General features: G+C 41.0%; 1 long non-coding RNA gene across 1 annotated transcript in view; it reads left to right on the plus strand.

Moving 5' to 3' along the window:
• The window catches only part of LOC110264455, a 20,033-nt gene continuing 6,115 nt past the window's right edge, over window positions 1,485-15,402 (plus strand). Inside the window, exons 1-3 of the long non-coding RNA XR_002350639.1 lie at window positions 1,485-1,778; window positions 6,387-6,390; window positions 6,894-6,898. This is a non-coding gene — a long non-coding RNA (uncharacterized LOC110264455). The remainder of the gene's footprint in view (window positions 1,779-6,386; window positions 6,391-6,893; window positions 6,899-15,402) is intronic.

Raw genomic sequence — 15,402 nt, forward strand, 5'->3', positions numbered from 1 at the left:
AACTTCAAAAATAAAATTATTGATAATAAGAATGGATACTACTAACATATTTCAACAATGAAAAAAATTGATGTAAAAAATTAAAATATTAGAACTAAACTGATGTCTGACTTTTTTTTAGGACCCAACTGATGTCAAGTTATCAAGCGTCAACTATACTACTATACTATTTGTGTTTTTTGGTCTGAAACTTCAAATTTCAAAATGCTGAGACTATTAAGCTGTAACGACTAACGACTAAACGACTAACGACTAACGACGATGATTTTTTTTTTCCTTCCTTTGTTTTATCCGGTATTTTTCAACCCGTCAGGTCAATGACTACTAATTAATCGCGGATTTAAACTTTATTTAAAGGTCGGCCGCTGGCCAATAGATTGTTTCATGCAAAAGACGGGATTCGAACCGCCGACACTTATTTAAGAGAACGAGTGAGTTGACTATTTGACCAATCCAAGTTGGTCCCCTTCCTTTTACTTATTAAGCGAACGAGTGAGTTGACCACTCAACCAATGCAAGTTAGTCCCCGTCCTTCCACTTATTACCGCAATAGCCATTACTCCTGATAGTTTCCAATTTATTGTTTTTGAACATATGAAAACTCAAGTACAGTCAATTTCACGTGAAGTTGATAACTGAGAGTGATTAAATAATTTTATTGATTTGACTAAATTTTTATCTAATAACTTTTAATTATCAACTTTTCATTTAGTAAAAAATGGTGTGTAAACGGAAATCTCTTTTAAATTAAAATGGTTTTATATATACCGTTGAAACTTCAAAGGTTCCTTGGAGTAATGGAATCTTCGTCTCCATGTGGAGTAATGGTTCAATTGTGGAGGCATTCGTATTCCAGTATGTCACAAGATAGAGACGTCAATTGATGAATGTGATTCTCCAGTTCAATGAAGGTACGTGTCTTTAGTAATTAATAAATATATGACCCTAGTCAGATCTTTGAAAGATCAAATAGAATACTTTTTTTTTTTTTTTGGTTTAGAAACGGGGTAAAGAAACCCAAAAGAAGAGAGCCCTAGTTACAAACTAAACGGGGCAAAGCTATCCCTTGTTCATCATCAGACAAAAAAGCTACTACCTCATTTGGAGGAGTATCCCAAAAGTGGAACCCAATATCTAATTCTAAACTTTTATGCGCCAGGCAATCAGCACATCTATTGCCTTCTCTGTAAATATTTACAAAAAGGATGTTCCATTTCCTGTTCTTCCAATTCTGAATGTTTCTGATCAACACATTTGGGTGATTTTTTCTAATTTTGGGGCTGTTGATACTCTCTATGACAGCCTTTGAGTCACATTCCACTCTAACTTTCTTCAATCCCATAGTCCAAGCCAATTTGAGACCCTGATCTATTCCCCACAACTCTACTTTGAAGGCAGTGCAGCTACCTATGTTGAACGAAAATCCTCCTATCCATTTACTATTCTCATTTCTTAATAAACCTCCACAGCCAGCCTTTTTGGTGAACCCATTCATAGACCCATCAGTGTTGAGAGTGATCCAATCACAAGGAGGGGGTGCCATCTGATAAGTTGTTCTTCTCTGGATCTTCTGTGAATTCTTCTTTGCTTCTTGTCAAAAGCTTCCCTAATCTCTTCTACTTCCTTCAAAATCTGCAAGCGAGGGTGGGGCGGCCTCCGATAGTTCTGCTCGTGGACCTCCCGATTTCTCCAAATCCAAATCTTCCAAGCGGCGACGATGAAGATGTCTTTCCACTTGAGGTTAGGGTTTATATTCAATTGATTGAATAAGTTGAATTGTGTCCCGCGTCTTCTTGTTTTCCGGCACAAAAGGGGCAATCTCCTTGTCCTCCATACATTCTAGCTTTTCTAGCGTTAGTGAGCAGTCTGTTATGACACATTTTTCAGGCAAAAACTTTTGCTTTTTGCGGCCCCCTCCAATCCCATATGGTCATCCAACTCGATTGGTATAGTTTTGACCACCTTGCCAATGCCTTGTAGGTCGCACCAGTGGAGAATTCGCTATCCTCCGAATGAATCAAACCTAGTCTGTCTTCTCCATTTCACAATCCTTGGTGGGGGTGTGCTAAGATCTTCTTGATGATATCTTCAGGTAGGTATCTCTGGAGTTCTGTTAAGTTCCATTCTTCGCTTGCATTGCTCCATTCCCAAACTGTGCTCTCCATGTCTAAATTGTTCTGTGTTGCAAATGATAGCAGGTGGGTCTCACCTCTTCAACCCAATAATCAGTCCATAATTTAGTGGAAAGTCCATCCCCAATAAGGGAGAAAGACATCTCGCTGAATCCGGGCCATAACTTGACTAACTCTCTCCACATGTATGAATCTGAGCTTTTGGTGCTTGGTCGAGCACTTTGGTTATCTTTATATTTGTACTTGTGTTGGAAGACTTTTACCCATAAAAGTTCTGTACTTGTGTTGGAAGACTTTTACTCATAAAAGTTCTGGTTCCTGGTTCAGCTGCCAAATTAGCTTGTAAAGGAGAGCTTCGTTCATTAAATTTAAGTTTCGAAACCCAAGGCCCCCTCATGTTTGGGACAGCATAGAGTTTTCCAATTCAGTGCATGGTAATTTCTTTTTCTTTTATCATCTTCCCAAATGAAGCTTCTTTGAACTTTCTCTATTTTATTGCATATAGACTTGAGAATTCTCTCATGCTACATTTCAAAATTTACACTTGCTTTATTCAAAATTTAAAATTATTCTTTGATTTTTTTTTAAAAAAAAATTAAGATTAGTATTAGAATTAAGGATATTAGCTGTAAAAAATTAACTCCTTAATTAAACTCATATTAAAAATGTATTACATGATATATTTTATTATTACAACAATAAATATATATTGATTAGGCTTAAACAACATTATCAACCGAGATTTAATAGATTTTGGATCTAATATCTTAATGATAATATATTAAATTAGATAATATATTTAGATAAATTTAACAAATATTACTATGACCCACACGACAATGCAAGTTGAGGAGCACCGTTATTCCTCATGACAATGACATGTCTATCTTCATCAACAAAGTTTAAACAAACAAAGCACCCTTGTTTGATGGCTATGATCATATGCTAATTTACTAATTAAAAGCTAAGGTAAGACGTTAATCTAATATTAAATTACATGAACTAGAATAATTTATCCTGCAACAATAATGCAACGTGTGGAGACCATTATAAAAAATTCCATCATTCTAGCGTGCACGTTCCGCCTAGTTTTTTATTTGAAATAATTTTAATGTTAATTTAATTCTAACACTTTGAACTTTAACATCAATTCTAAAATTTGGATGAATTTATTTGTAGTTATTTTTTTTATTATATTTCATCTTAATTAGTTCGTTGTAACTTTATATATAGTGTAATATTATGTATTTGTCTTTCTAACTGAAAAATAAAGATATACTTTATATTTTATTAACTTAAAATAAAATTATTGATAATAAGAATGGATACTACTAACATATTTCAACAATGAAAAAAATTGATGTAAAAAATTAAAATATTAGAACTAAACTGATGTCTGACTTTTTTTTAGGACCCAACTGATGTCAAGTTATCAAGCGTCAACTATACTACTATACTATTTGTGTTTTTTGGTCTGAAACTTCAAATTTCAAAATGCTAAGACTATTAAGCTGTAACGACTAACGACTAACGACCTTGATTTTTTTTTTTCCTTCCTTTGTTTTATTTGTTACCCGGGTACTTTCCAAGCCGACAGGTCAACGACTAATTAATCGCGGATTTAAACTCTATTTAGAAGTCGGCCACTGGCCAATGGATTGTTTCATGCAAAAGACGGAATTCGAACCCCCGACACTTATTTAAGCAAACGAGTGAGTTGACTACTTGACCAATCCAAGTTGGTCCCCTTCCTTCCACTTATTAAGCGAACGAGTGAGTTGATCACTCAACCAATCCAAGTTAGTCTCCATCCTTCCACTTATTACCGCAATAGCCATTAACTCTCGATAGTTTCTGTTCATACCCTGACCCAATGCTATGACCCAGGTCCAAACGAAAAGGCCCAACCCAAAGGATTGAGCCTCGCCCTACGCCGACCTTCCCCCGTAGAAGTCGGCTCTCGACACGACCTGCTCTAAAGAAGTCGGAGATGAAGATAGGCTGGCAGATAAATACTCATTCAAATGAGTAATTGTCCCTAGAATCTTTCAACCCACTTCCAGGAGCCATATCCCAACTTCCCTAAGATAAAGGGACGGTTATCCACCTTAAAAGGTGAAACTACTTCAACGGTGGTTATTGGTTCACCACTATAAATACCCTGACATCCCTCAGGTATCTCCAAGTCCCAATACTCTCTAGACCTGCTTGTTCCCTTGCTGACTTAGGCATCGGAGTGTCTTTGCAGGTACCACCCTCCATTCGCTCACATTCACAAGTCGGACGGAGGCCCAGGAACGTGATTCCCTACGAAGGCTTCCCTCCTCAGACGATTGGACCAGCCTAACGAGTCCAGCCCATTAATCTCCGGTTACCCATCGTAACATTGGCGCTATTGCCGGGGACCCGAGAGATCAACCATTGATGGCGGACAATTCACCCGAAGATGGTCATACAGCGTCTGATTCCGAACAAGAAAACCTAGATACCGGAAACAACGACGCGGACCTAACTCTTCACCAGGGAGCCAACGACCAACAAAGAGAAGGCACCTCCGGGTTAAAAAATCTGAAGGTAAACTCCTCAGAGGGACACGAATCAGGAAAGGAAGGGCCACCCCATGCAGCCGAGCTACTGGGGTTGGTCCATGGCTACCAAGGTCGTTTGGAACAGCTGGAACAGGAGTTAGAGCGACAGCGAGAGGCGGACCAAAATCTCAGAGAAGAGATAGAGCGACGAAAAGAGTTACAAGAAAAACTCTTAAAGCTAGAATCTTCTCTTAAAAGTCGGAACTCCCATGGCGACCGTGAAGAGTCGCCCTCAGGAGGAAAGGATCCATTTAGTGAGGACATAATGAGGGCGAAAGTTCCAAGAAACTTCAAAAGCCCTGATATGAACCTCTATGACGGAACCACTGACCCAAAACATCATATGAGCAACTTCAAAAGTTGGATGTACCTCGCCGATGCCTCCGATGCAACTCGCTGTAAAGCTTTTCCGACCACCCTGTCAAAAGCAGCGATGAAGTGGTTCGACAGCCTCCCACCAAGGTCAGTTACCAGCTTTGAGGACCTCTCGAGAAAGTTCTTGATGAGGTTCTCCATCCAAAAGGATAAAGTAAAGCACGCACCGAGCCTCCTGGGAGTAAAACAGGAGGTCGGAGAACCTCTACGAGACTACATGGAAAGGTTCAACAAAGCGTGCTTGGAAATTCAAGACCTGCCCACTGAGGCAGTCATCATGGGACTAGTAAATGGACTTAGAGAAGGTCCATTCTCACAATCCATATCAAAAAGGCACCCCGCCTCCTTGAGTGATGTACAAGAAAGAGCAGAAAAGTACATCAACATGGAGGAGAATGCCAAACTACGAGAGCCGAGTTAGCAACTTGGGCACCCCCACGCGGTAAAGGAGAGAGAAAGGGAGCCCAAGAAAAAAGAAGAGGCCGGTCTCGACAAACCAAAAAAATATCACTCTTATACTCCTCTAAAAGTTTCCATAGTGGATGTATACAAAGAAGTCTGCAACACTGAAAGATTGCCGCCTCCCAGGCCCATCAAAAATCAAAAGGGAGGAAGCCGCAGCGATTATTGTGAGTACTATAAACTGTATGGTCATTCAACAAATGATTGCTACGACCTCAAAAATGTGATAGAAAAGCTGGTCCGAGAAGGCCGACTTGATAGATATCTCATGGAAAGGTCGGATTATCATGGAAAAAGAAAGCGAGATGATGGAGACAGAAGAGACCCACCACCACAAACCCCCGAGAGACACATACACATGATCTCGGGAGGCTTTGCGGGAGGAGGACTCACCAAGTCATCCTGCAAAAGACACCTCAAGCGAGTCTATCAGGTCGGGAGCGAATCACCCGACCTTCCTACTATCTCATTTACAAAGGAGGATGGGCAAGGAGTAATCCCTGGACACGATGATCCAGTGGTGATAATCATGATCCTAGCCAATGCCCATCTCCACAGAACTCTAGTAGACCAAGGAAGTTCAGCAGACATCCTTTTCAAGCCCGCGTTCGACAAACTAAGACTGGAAGAAAAGGAGCTAAAAGCCTACCCTGATACCTTGTATGGACTAGGCGACACGCCAATAAATCACTGGAATTTCTACCCCTCCACACGACCTTTGGAAAAGGTAAAAAATCCAAAACTCTGAGCATAGACTTTATAGTCATCGACGTGGGGTCAGCCTATAATGCCTTAATTGGCAGAGCTACCCTAAATCGACTCGGAGCAGTGGTGTCTACCCCTCATCTTTGCATGAAATTCCCTACATATGCGGGGATAGCAACGGTACGGGGAGACTAGAAATTGGCAAGAAAATGCTACAATGAAAGCCTGAACCTAAGAGGAAAAGGCAAAGAAGTCCATACCATTGAGCTCGGTGGCACGAGAGCCAGAGAAGAGCTACGGCCACAACCAGGAGGAAAAACTGAAGAAGTACAGGTCGGCGAAGAGGAAGGAAAAAATACCAACATAGGAGCCAACCTAGAAGAAAACCTAAAGCAAAGGTTGATAGAGCTTTTAAGAGATAATTCTGACCTCTTCGCCTGGAAAGCTTCCGACATGCCAGGGATAGACCCCGAGCTCATGTCTCACAAACTCTCGGTATATCCAGGATCCCGACCTGTACAGCAGCGAAGGCGTAAGCTCGGCCCGGAACGAGCCCAAGCGGTGGAAGAGCAGGTACAAGCACTCCTAGAAGCCGGCTTCATCAGAGAAGTTAAATATCCAACATGGCTAGCGAATGTAGTGCTAGTCAAGAAGCAAAACGGCCAGTGGAGGATGTGCGTCGACTACACCGACCTGAATAAGGCATGTCCCAAGGACCCATATCCGCTCCCAAGCATTGATACTCTGGTGGACTCCAGCTCGGGGTACCAATACTTGTCGTTTATGGATGCCTACTCGGGATACAACCAGATCCCGATGTACAGGTCGGATAAAAAAAAAACATCATTCATCACGCCTAGAGCAAACTACTGCTACGTGGTCATGCCGTTTGGATTAAAAAACGCAGGGGCCACATACCAAAGGCTGATGAACAAAGTGTTCGCTCCTCACCTCGGGAACTCAATGGAGGTCTACGTAGACGATATGCTGGTGAAAACCCAGGAGGAGACCGACCTCTTGACAGACCTCTCGCGAGTTTTCAATACCATAAGGTTACATGGGATGAGGCTAAATCCCGCAAAATGTACCTTCGCGGTGGAGGCTGGAAAATTTCTAGGATTTATGCTAACCCAAAGAGGGATCGAAGCAAAACCCGGTAAGTGCAAAGCCATCCTAGAAATGAAAAGCCCGACCTGCTTAAGAGAGGTTCAACAGCTAAATGGCCGACTTGCAGCCCTCTCCAAGTTCTTGGCAGGGTCGGCATTAAAATCCCTTCCACTATTCTCTCTACTAAGAAAGGGATGCCAGTTCGAATGGACTCCAGAATGCGAAGAAGCATTCCAAGAGTTCAAAAGGTTCTTGAGCCAGCCACCAATCCTAACCCGACCTCTAGTTGGGGAAGACCTTGTCCTATACTTGTCTGTAGCAGACAAAGCTGTCGCATCAGCCCTGATAAGAGAGGACGAAGTCGGACAGCACCTAGTGTACTTCATCAGCAAAGTTCTACAGGGCCCCAAACTAAGGTACCACAAACTAGAGAAGTTTGCTTACTCCTTAGTAATAGCCTCACGGAGGTTACGACCTTACTTCCAAGCCCACACAATAAGAGTCCGAATGAATCAACCCATGAAGCAAATCCTCCAAAAAACGGATGTTGCAGGGAGAATGGTTCAGTGGGCGATAGAGCTCTCCGAGTTTGACTTAAAGTACGAAACTCGGACTGCAGTCAAAGCACAATGCCTCACCGACTTCATAGCGGAATATGCGGGAGACCAAGAGGAAAAGCCAACTATGTGGGAACTATACGTAGATGGATCCTCAAACAAGACAGGAAGTGGTGCAAGCATAATACTGGTTAATGAAAGGGAAACCCAAATAGAGGTCTCCCTCAAATTTGAATTCCCAGCTTCAAATAATCAGACAGAATATGAAGCCCTTATTGCAGGATTGAAGCTGGCAGAATAAGTCAACGCAACAAAAGTACTGATATTCAGTGACTCTCAAGTAGTGACCTCCCAGATAAATGGAGAGTATCAGGCCAAAGACCCAAATATGAATAGATACTTGGAAAAAACTTTGGAACACCTTGGGTGCTTTGCAGAAACCGAGATCAGGCATATAACTCGGGATCTTAATAGCAGAGCAGACGCCCTCTCCAAGTTAGCAAGTACTAAACCAGGGGAGAATAACAAAAGCTTGATCCAGGAAACTCTCCAAGAACCCTCTGTGGTGAAAGCAGAGGACAAACAGGATGTCCTTGAAATAACCGGGCTAAACCTCTGATGGATGAATCCCTTGGTCGAATATCTAAAATTCGACATCCTCCCCAAAGAGGAAAAAGAGGCCAAGAAAATCCGGAGGGAAGCACAATACCACACTCTGGTAAAAAATATCCTCTATAAAAGAGGAATATCAACGACATTGCTGAAGTGCGTACCGACCTCAAGGACCACTGAAGTACTAGAGGAGGTCCATAATGGGATCTGTGGAAACCATCTCGGAGTCAGGTCGCTAGCCAGAAAAGTAATCCGAGTTGGATTCTACTGGCCGACCTTGCAGAAAGATGCCACAGAATTTGTGAAAAAGTGCCAACCATGCCAGATGCATGCAAATTTCCACGTGGCTCCCCCCGAGGAGCTCATCAGTATAACTTCTCCATGGCCCTTCGCAAAATGGGGAATGGATCTGTTAGGCCCTTTTTTCCAGGCCCCAGGACAAGTCAAGTACTTAATCGTGGGAATAGACTACTTCACAATGTGGATAGAAGCAGAACCATTAGCCACCATCACAGCCCAGAGAAGTCGGAGGTTCCTCTACAAAAATATCATCACAAGGTATGGGATACTCTATTCCATTACTACGGATAATGGAACCCAGTTCACCGACTCTACCTTTAGAAGCCTAGTGGCCAGTATGAAGATCAAACACCAGTTCACCTCGGTGGAACATCCACAAGCAAATGGACAAGTCGAGGCAGCTAACAAAGTCATACTGGCAGAATTAAAGAAAAGATTATAAGATGCAAAAGGAGCTTGGGTTGAGGAGCTCCCACAAGTGTTATGGGCTTACCGGACGACGCCACAATCTGCCACAGGAGAAACACCCTTCCGACTTGTCTATGGCGTAGAAGCCATGATACCAGTAGAAATCAGTGAACAAAGTCCAAGGGTGATCCTCCATGATGAGATCGAAAACATACAGGGGTACAAAGAGGAGCTTGAATTACTCTCCGAAGTCCGAGAGCAAGCCCAGATAAGAGAAGCAGCGTTGAAACAAAGGATGACTACCAGGTACAACAAAAAGGTCATTCGAAGGAGCTTCACCCTAGACGACTTGGTCTTGATCAGAAACGACATTGGAGTCAACAAATCTGGGGAAGGAAAGCTCGCTGCTAATTGGAAGGGACCATACAAAATTAGTGAGGTCTTAGGAAAAGGTTATTACAAGGTGACCAAGTTAAACGGCACCGAGTTACCGAGGTCGTGGCATGCTTGTAACATGAAAAGGTACTATAGTTAAAAGCGAACTCTACTCCCTGATGTACTCTTTTCCCAATTTTGTGATTTTTTCCCAAAAAGGGTTTTTTCTGTAAGGGGGTTTTTAACGAGGCATTATAGTAGAGACTAAGGGATCATAGATAATAAAAAACCCTTAGTAGCAGTAAAAGTACCTTCGCAAATAAATAAAGATCTTTTATCTCTTATAAATTTCTTCTCATTTTTTTTCTACGAAACGCGCCGACTTAAGCTCGACAAAGCGTGAAAACCCCATGAACCGACCTAGATGGTCGTTAGGATGAAACGACGAGGTACAAGTCAGTGTAAAGAGGTTATAAAAGTTTATCGTGATAAACTCGGGAAATCCGACTCATAACTCAGAAAAACCGAGAAGCAAAGAAAAACGCATCACAAAAGTGACCTAAGTCATAAAAACTCAATAAATCAAAAAATTGAGAATAAGGAATACCGAAAAAGAGATCAAGAAACCTAGTAAAAGCATTAAGGCAAAAGACTGTCCCAAGTTACTAAGGAAAACTTGAAGAAAGGGACAGTCAGCCAAGAAAAAGGTTTTTTCAAAACAAAGATCCAAAAATATTTCTCTTCGAAATCCAAAACAGAAAAGCATGCACACAACAAACAGAAAGGTAACTTAAACCCTTATCCAAAAAAGGGTATTTTTTGTTAACGGCCATAAAAGGCCAAAAGAGAATGTCAGCAGAGTACCACCACAAATATAAAAATAAATAGTTTAAAAAAGAGGGGACCCACAGGCCGGGCCCCATATAGCCACAATCAATTTTTTTCAAAGAACATCACCACCAGAGCCGAGGGGAGTAGTCGGAGCAGCACCAGAGTCAGGAAGAGTAGTCGGAGCGCCATTAGGACCAGGGAAAGAAGTGTCCATAGGAGACGGAGAGGAGGTTCCGGGAGCCTTCGAGGAACTCGGAGCATCCTTTGGTCGGGGAGGAGACTCCATTATCCTCTGCCCCCGAGTTTTTAAATCTGACTCGGTGACATATTGGGGAGAAAGAGGAAAGACTATAGCTCCGTCAATGAAGACCTTGTCCGGATCCAAGGGAGAGAGATCCAGGTCGGGAGCAAGAACTCCGACCTGTTCCTTAAAGATCCTCCATGCTTCCTCGGCCCCGTTAGCAATGGAGTACTCCAACTCGATATAGGCATTCCGAGCCGTCAACAAATCCTTCTTCACTGACACGAGGTCCTCGAACAAGCTCGAATAACTTTCCTGCGCCCTCAACCTCAGGCCCTCCTCCATGTTGCACTGGGCCTGCAACTTCCTTTTCCTCTCCTGGAGGCCATCCCTCTCTTCCTTCAATTTGGCGAACTCCTCCCTCAGCACCTTCTCTTGCTCCTGATATAAGAGAAGCCTCCCCTCTAACTCTTCAACCCTCGAGGTTGAACCCAAAGAACTGAGGAGAGCCTTCTCAAAAATATCTAGGAACTTTGTACACACCCCAGCCGCCCTGATACTCTCCTGAGTCAGAATAGTGAGGTGGTTTCGAACAGAAGCATCATCCATACTTATGCGAGTATGAGGATAGATATACTTCCGAACAAACTGAGGCGCATCCACTTTAGCCTCACCTTCAAAAGAAGAGCCAGACTCTAAAGTCTTGCGCTTCTTCTTTTCTGGCTCAGGAGAAGATCGGGGAGGAGGGGACGGCTGAGAAGAAGCCGAGGAAGAGATAACAATAGGACGGGCAGGGGTCCCCAAATTGTGGGAAGGAGGGGGAGGAGAAGGAAGAGAAGAGCTAGTTACCCTAGCGCCACCAACTCTGGCACGGGATCTTGCCTTGGCCTCCTGAACTCGCTGGTATGACTCCCTGGAATTCTTCTTCGCCATCTCTGTAAAAAACAATGAGGCAGTTAAAATCGGAAAAACAAGTCAGTAAAAACAAGTCGGAAACAAGGCTAAATAAAAGGCTACCTAGTTGTGTCTGGACAAAGGTCGGCGACCCCTGGAAAAATTTTTTGGTATCCAGATAGGGGGCCTCCCCCATACTTCTCGGAGGAACCCCACAATGGCTGCCTCCACTTCATCCAAGTCATCCAAACTATATTTCTCACAGGGGGAGGCTTCTAACCAGTACAGAGGAAAGTGAGGAGAAGAACTCTCATCCAAGAAAAAGGGGTGGTGACCCTCTACAGCTTGAACTTTGAAAAAATAATTTTTGAAGTCGTGAAAAGATTCATCAAAAAGGGTAAAGACTCTCCGACCTTGTATAGCTCGGAAAGACACCCACTGTTGTTTGTTATTTTGCCCACTAAAAGGCTTAGTCATGTGGAAGAGGAAAAAGAAAATCCTCAAGGAAGTCGGAAAGTCTAAAGCATAGCTAATGAACTGGTAAATTTTTAGAAAACCCCAAGAGTTTGGGTAAAGTTGGGTAGGAGCAACACAGCAGTGACGTAAGACGGCCATTTCAAAATCAGAAAAAGGAAGAAAAACACCCAAACGGGTAATCATGCTCTTATACATATAGAAAAAATGAGGGACTGCCTCAGCAGCCCTCGCGAAGCAAACCCGGTCTTCAGGACCCGGGACCACCAACTCATACTTCGGCTCATCCTCCTCAGAAGTACAAATTCGGTGATGAGCGCGGAGATTGGTGATGAAGTCAGTATCTACAAAGGGTTCCTCCCCAAGAACAGTAACATCCACCCATTGAGCAAGTGTTTCTACAGAAGACATTCTTTCCTAAAAAGGTATGGTGAAACCTACAAAAGAAAAAGGAAAAAGGATAAAAAAAATAGGGTCTCTAAAGGGCCTGGAATCAAACAGAAACAGAATCACTAGAAGCCTACAAGCCAATCCTCCTCTCTAAAATAAAAACATGCAAACGAAAGCATTTGTAAAAAAAGAGTAGAGGTAAACTAACCTTTACTTGAAAAAGGATAGGAGCAGAGAAAGGTGAATTCCTTCGAACAAAAGCTTCTTCCGAACAGAGAAGAGGAAGTGTGAAAGTTTTCAGAAACGAAACAAGGAAAGAGAGGGAATGTATTTATAAGAACGTTGGGGGCATAATGGTAAAAACAAAAGCCGTCATTTAAAGATAGGCACCGTTTTCAACGTAACTGATCCCCGCGTATGAATACACAAATTCCTAACGGACGCGACGTTTGATTATATGCGACTGTTGAGAATTTTTAAACACGTCGGTTCCTTATCAGGTCGGCTACGGCCCTGAGTTAAATACTCGACCCCAACTCTTAAAAGAAATTGGGCTCGAGTAGGGGCACTGTTCATACCCTGGCCCAATGCTATGGCCCAGGTCCAAACGAAAAGGCCCAACCCAAAAGATTGAGCCTCCCCCTACGCCGACCTTCCCCCATAGAAGTTGGCTCTCGACACGACCTGCTCTAAAGAAGTCGGAGACGAAGATAGGCTGGTAGATAAATACTCATTCAAATGAGTGACTGCCCCTATAATCTCTCAACCCACTTCCAGGAGCCATATCCCAACTTCCCTAAGATAAAGGGACGGTTATCCACCTTAAAAGGTGGAACTACTTCAACGGTGGTTATTGGTTCACCACTATAAATACCCTGACATCCCTCAGGTATCTCCAAGTCCCAATACTCTCTAGACCTGCTTGTTCCCTTGCTAACTTAGGCATTGGAGTGTCTTTGCAGGTACCACCGCTCATTCGCTCACATTCACAAGTCGGACGGAGGCCCATGAACGTGAATCCCTACGAAGGCTTCCCTCCTCAGACGATTGGGCCAGCCTAACGAGTCCAGCCCATTAATCTCCAGTTACCCATCGTAACAGTTTCCAATTTATTATTTTTGAACAGGTGAAAACTCAAGTATAGTCAACTTTACGTGAAGTTGATAACTGATAGTGATTAAATAATTTTATTGATTTGACTAAATTTTTATCTAACAACTTTTAATTATCAACTTTACATGAAGTTGATTATACCTGAGTTTCCCCTCTTATTTCCTAAATATTCCTCAATATTTTTTTTTGGGAGAAAAGTCCTCAATAATTTTGGCATAGTAATTTTTTTTTTTTGTATTTAAATGGGGCTAAAGCCCAAAATTACAAGACACTAATCAACCGAGGTAAGGAAGTCCCTCTACAATCATCAAACAAAATTTGTCTCAAAGGTGCTGGTGACACATCAACAAAATTGAAACCTGGGTTACACTTTAATTCTTCTCTAACTAAAAAATCAGCAGCTCTGTTTCTTTCTCTATAAGTATGACTTACTCTAACTTTCCAGTTCTTTTTCAGCCACATAGAGATAATTCTGATCAAATTATTGGGGTGTTTGGCATGGTGATTATCACTTCAGCCTGGTTTCTTGCCTTTTATCGAAATGGGTCAAGGCCCAACACTCGACCCCTTTATTTTAATTCATTAGCCCAAAGAAAGTATTATTTTCACTCCAGAACCAAAAATCAATCACTTTTATTCAATATTCAAAAATAAAAAAACAAAAACTTTAACAGTGATCAAGTGGTTAATTTATTGTCTATGAATTTAGATTTGAGTCTTATAAATTAAGACCTTATTCTGTTCAATCAGGTTAATCAGATTCTTAATAATAAAGTTCAAATAATGTTGAATTGGTTCAAATAATATATTCTAATTAATATTGAAAGAAAGAGAATCAGATAAGCGATGAGTTCCAAAGAAGAGTCATGGCAAAGAGACGTTTAGGTTAAGAAATTAAATCAATCAACAAGAAGAAAAAAGAAGAAGGAAAATAAGTGATATATATTGTGGAGAATTGGAGATAGAAATATTTTGATTTTCACTGTTTTTCAAATATATATTGTGGAGACTTGGAATACAGTGTCAAAATTTGATAAGTGAAACAGTTTATAGGTTTTTGTTGTGCAGTTTTTTTAGATTGAATTTTAACTAGATATTAATTCGATCTAAATTATATATAAAAAAAATGTTTTTCTTTGGAAATAATAAGCTAATAAAGCTTAAACTGAATGAAAAAAATTATTCTTAAAAAAGAACTATTTAGTTTATTAACATCTAATTTTTAAACCAAAATTAATAATTTTTCTATCTTTTAACTACTTTTCGTTGTCCACTTAATTTTGTTAAGTGAGTTTTATGGTGTCTTTGTTATGGTACTTAAATTATCTAACTTCTCTTTTAAAATAAAAAATAAATTATATAAATTTTATTAAATATTATTTATTTACTTTTTTTTAATAACTTAAATACAAAGTAGTAAACACGGTAGCATCCACAATTTTGTTAATGGAAATGGTAAATGGCTACCACCATAGCTAATAGCTATTTTCGGTATTTGGAGAATATAAGAACGTGGCATGCATTTAGTTTTTTGGGTAATGAAAGTGCACTCCATATTATTATCATACACTCATGAAACCATGGAAATTCATTCATTCATTCATTTTTTACCTTTTTGCCTAACCGAAAATTAACTACCACCAACTTCCTATATGTAAAAATGATGAGAAATGTGAATTAACCGTGCACTTAATTAATTAATTACATTGTTTAAAATTTACTATGTAGTTCGACAACTACTTTGAAATCCTCTAATTAAATTACCTTTTAGCGTTTAAAGAATTCCAACTAAACTAATCGACATATAGTTTTATTATATTTGCATTTTTATCACCAAC

This window comes from Arachis ipaensis, chromosome B07 (genome assembly GCF_000816755.2).
Source record: "Arachis ipaensis cultivar K30076 chromosome B07, Araip1.1, whole genome shotgun sequence".
Lineage (NCBI taxonomy): Eukaryota > Viridiplantae > Streptophyta > Magnoliopsida > Fabales > Fabaceae > Arachis > Arachis ipaensis.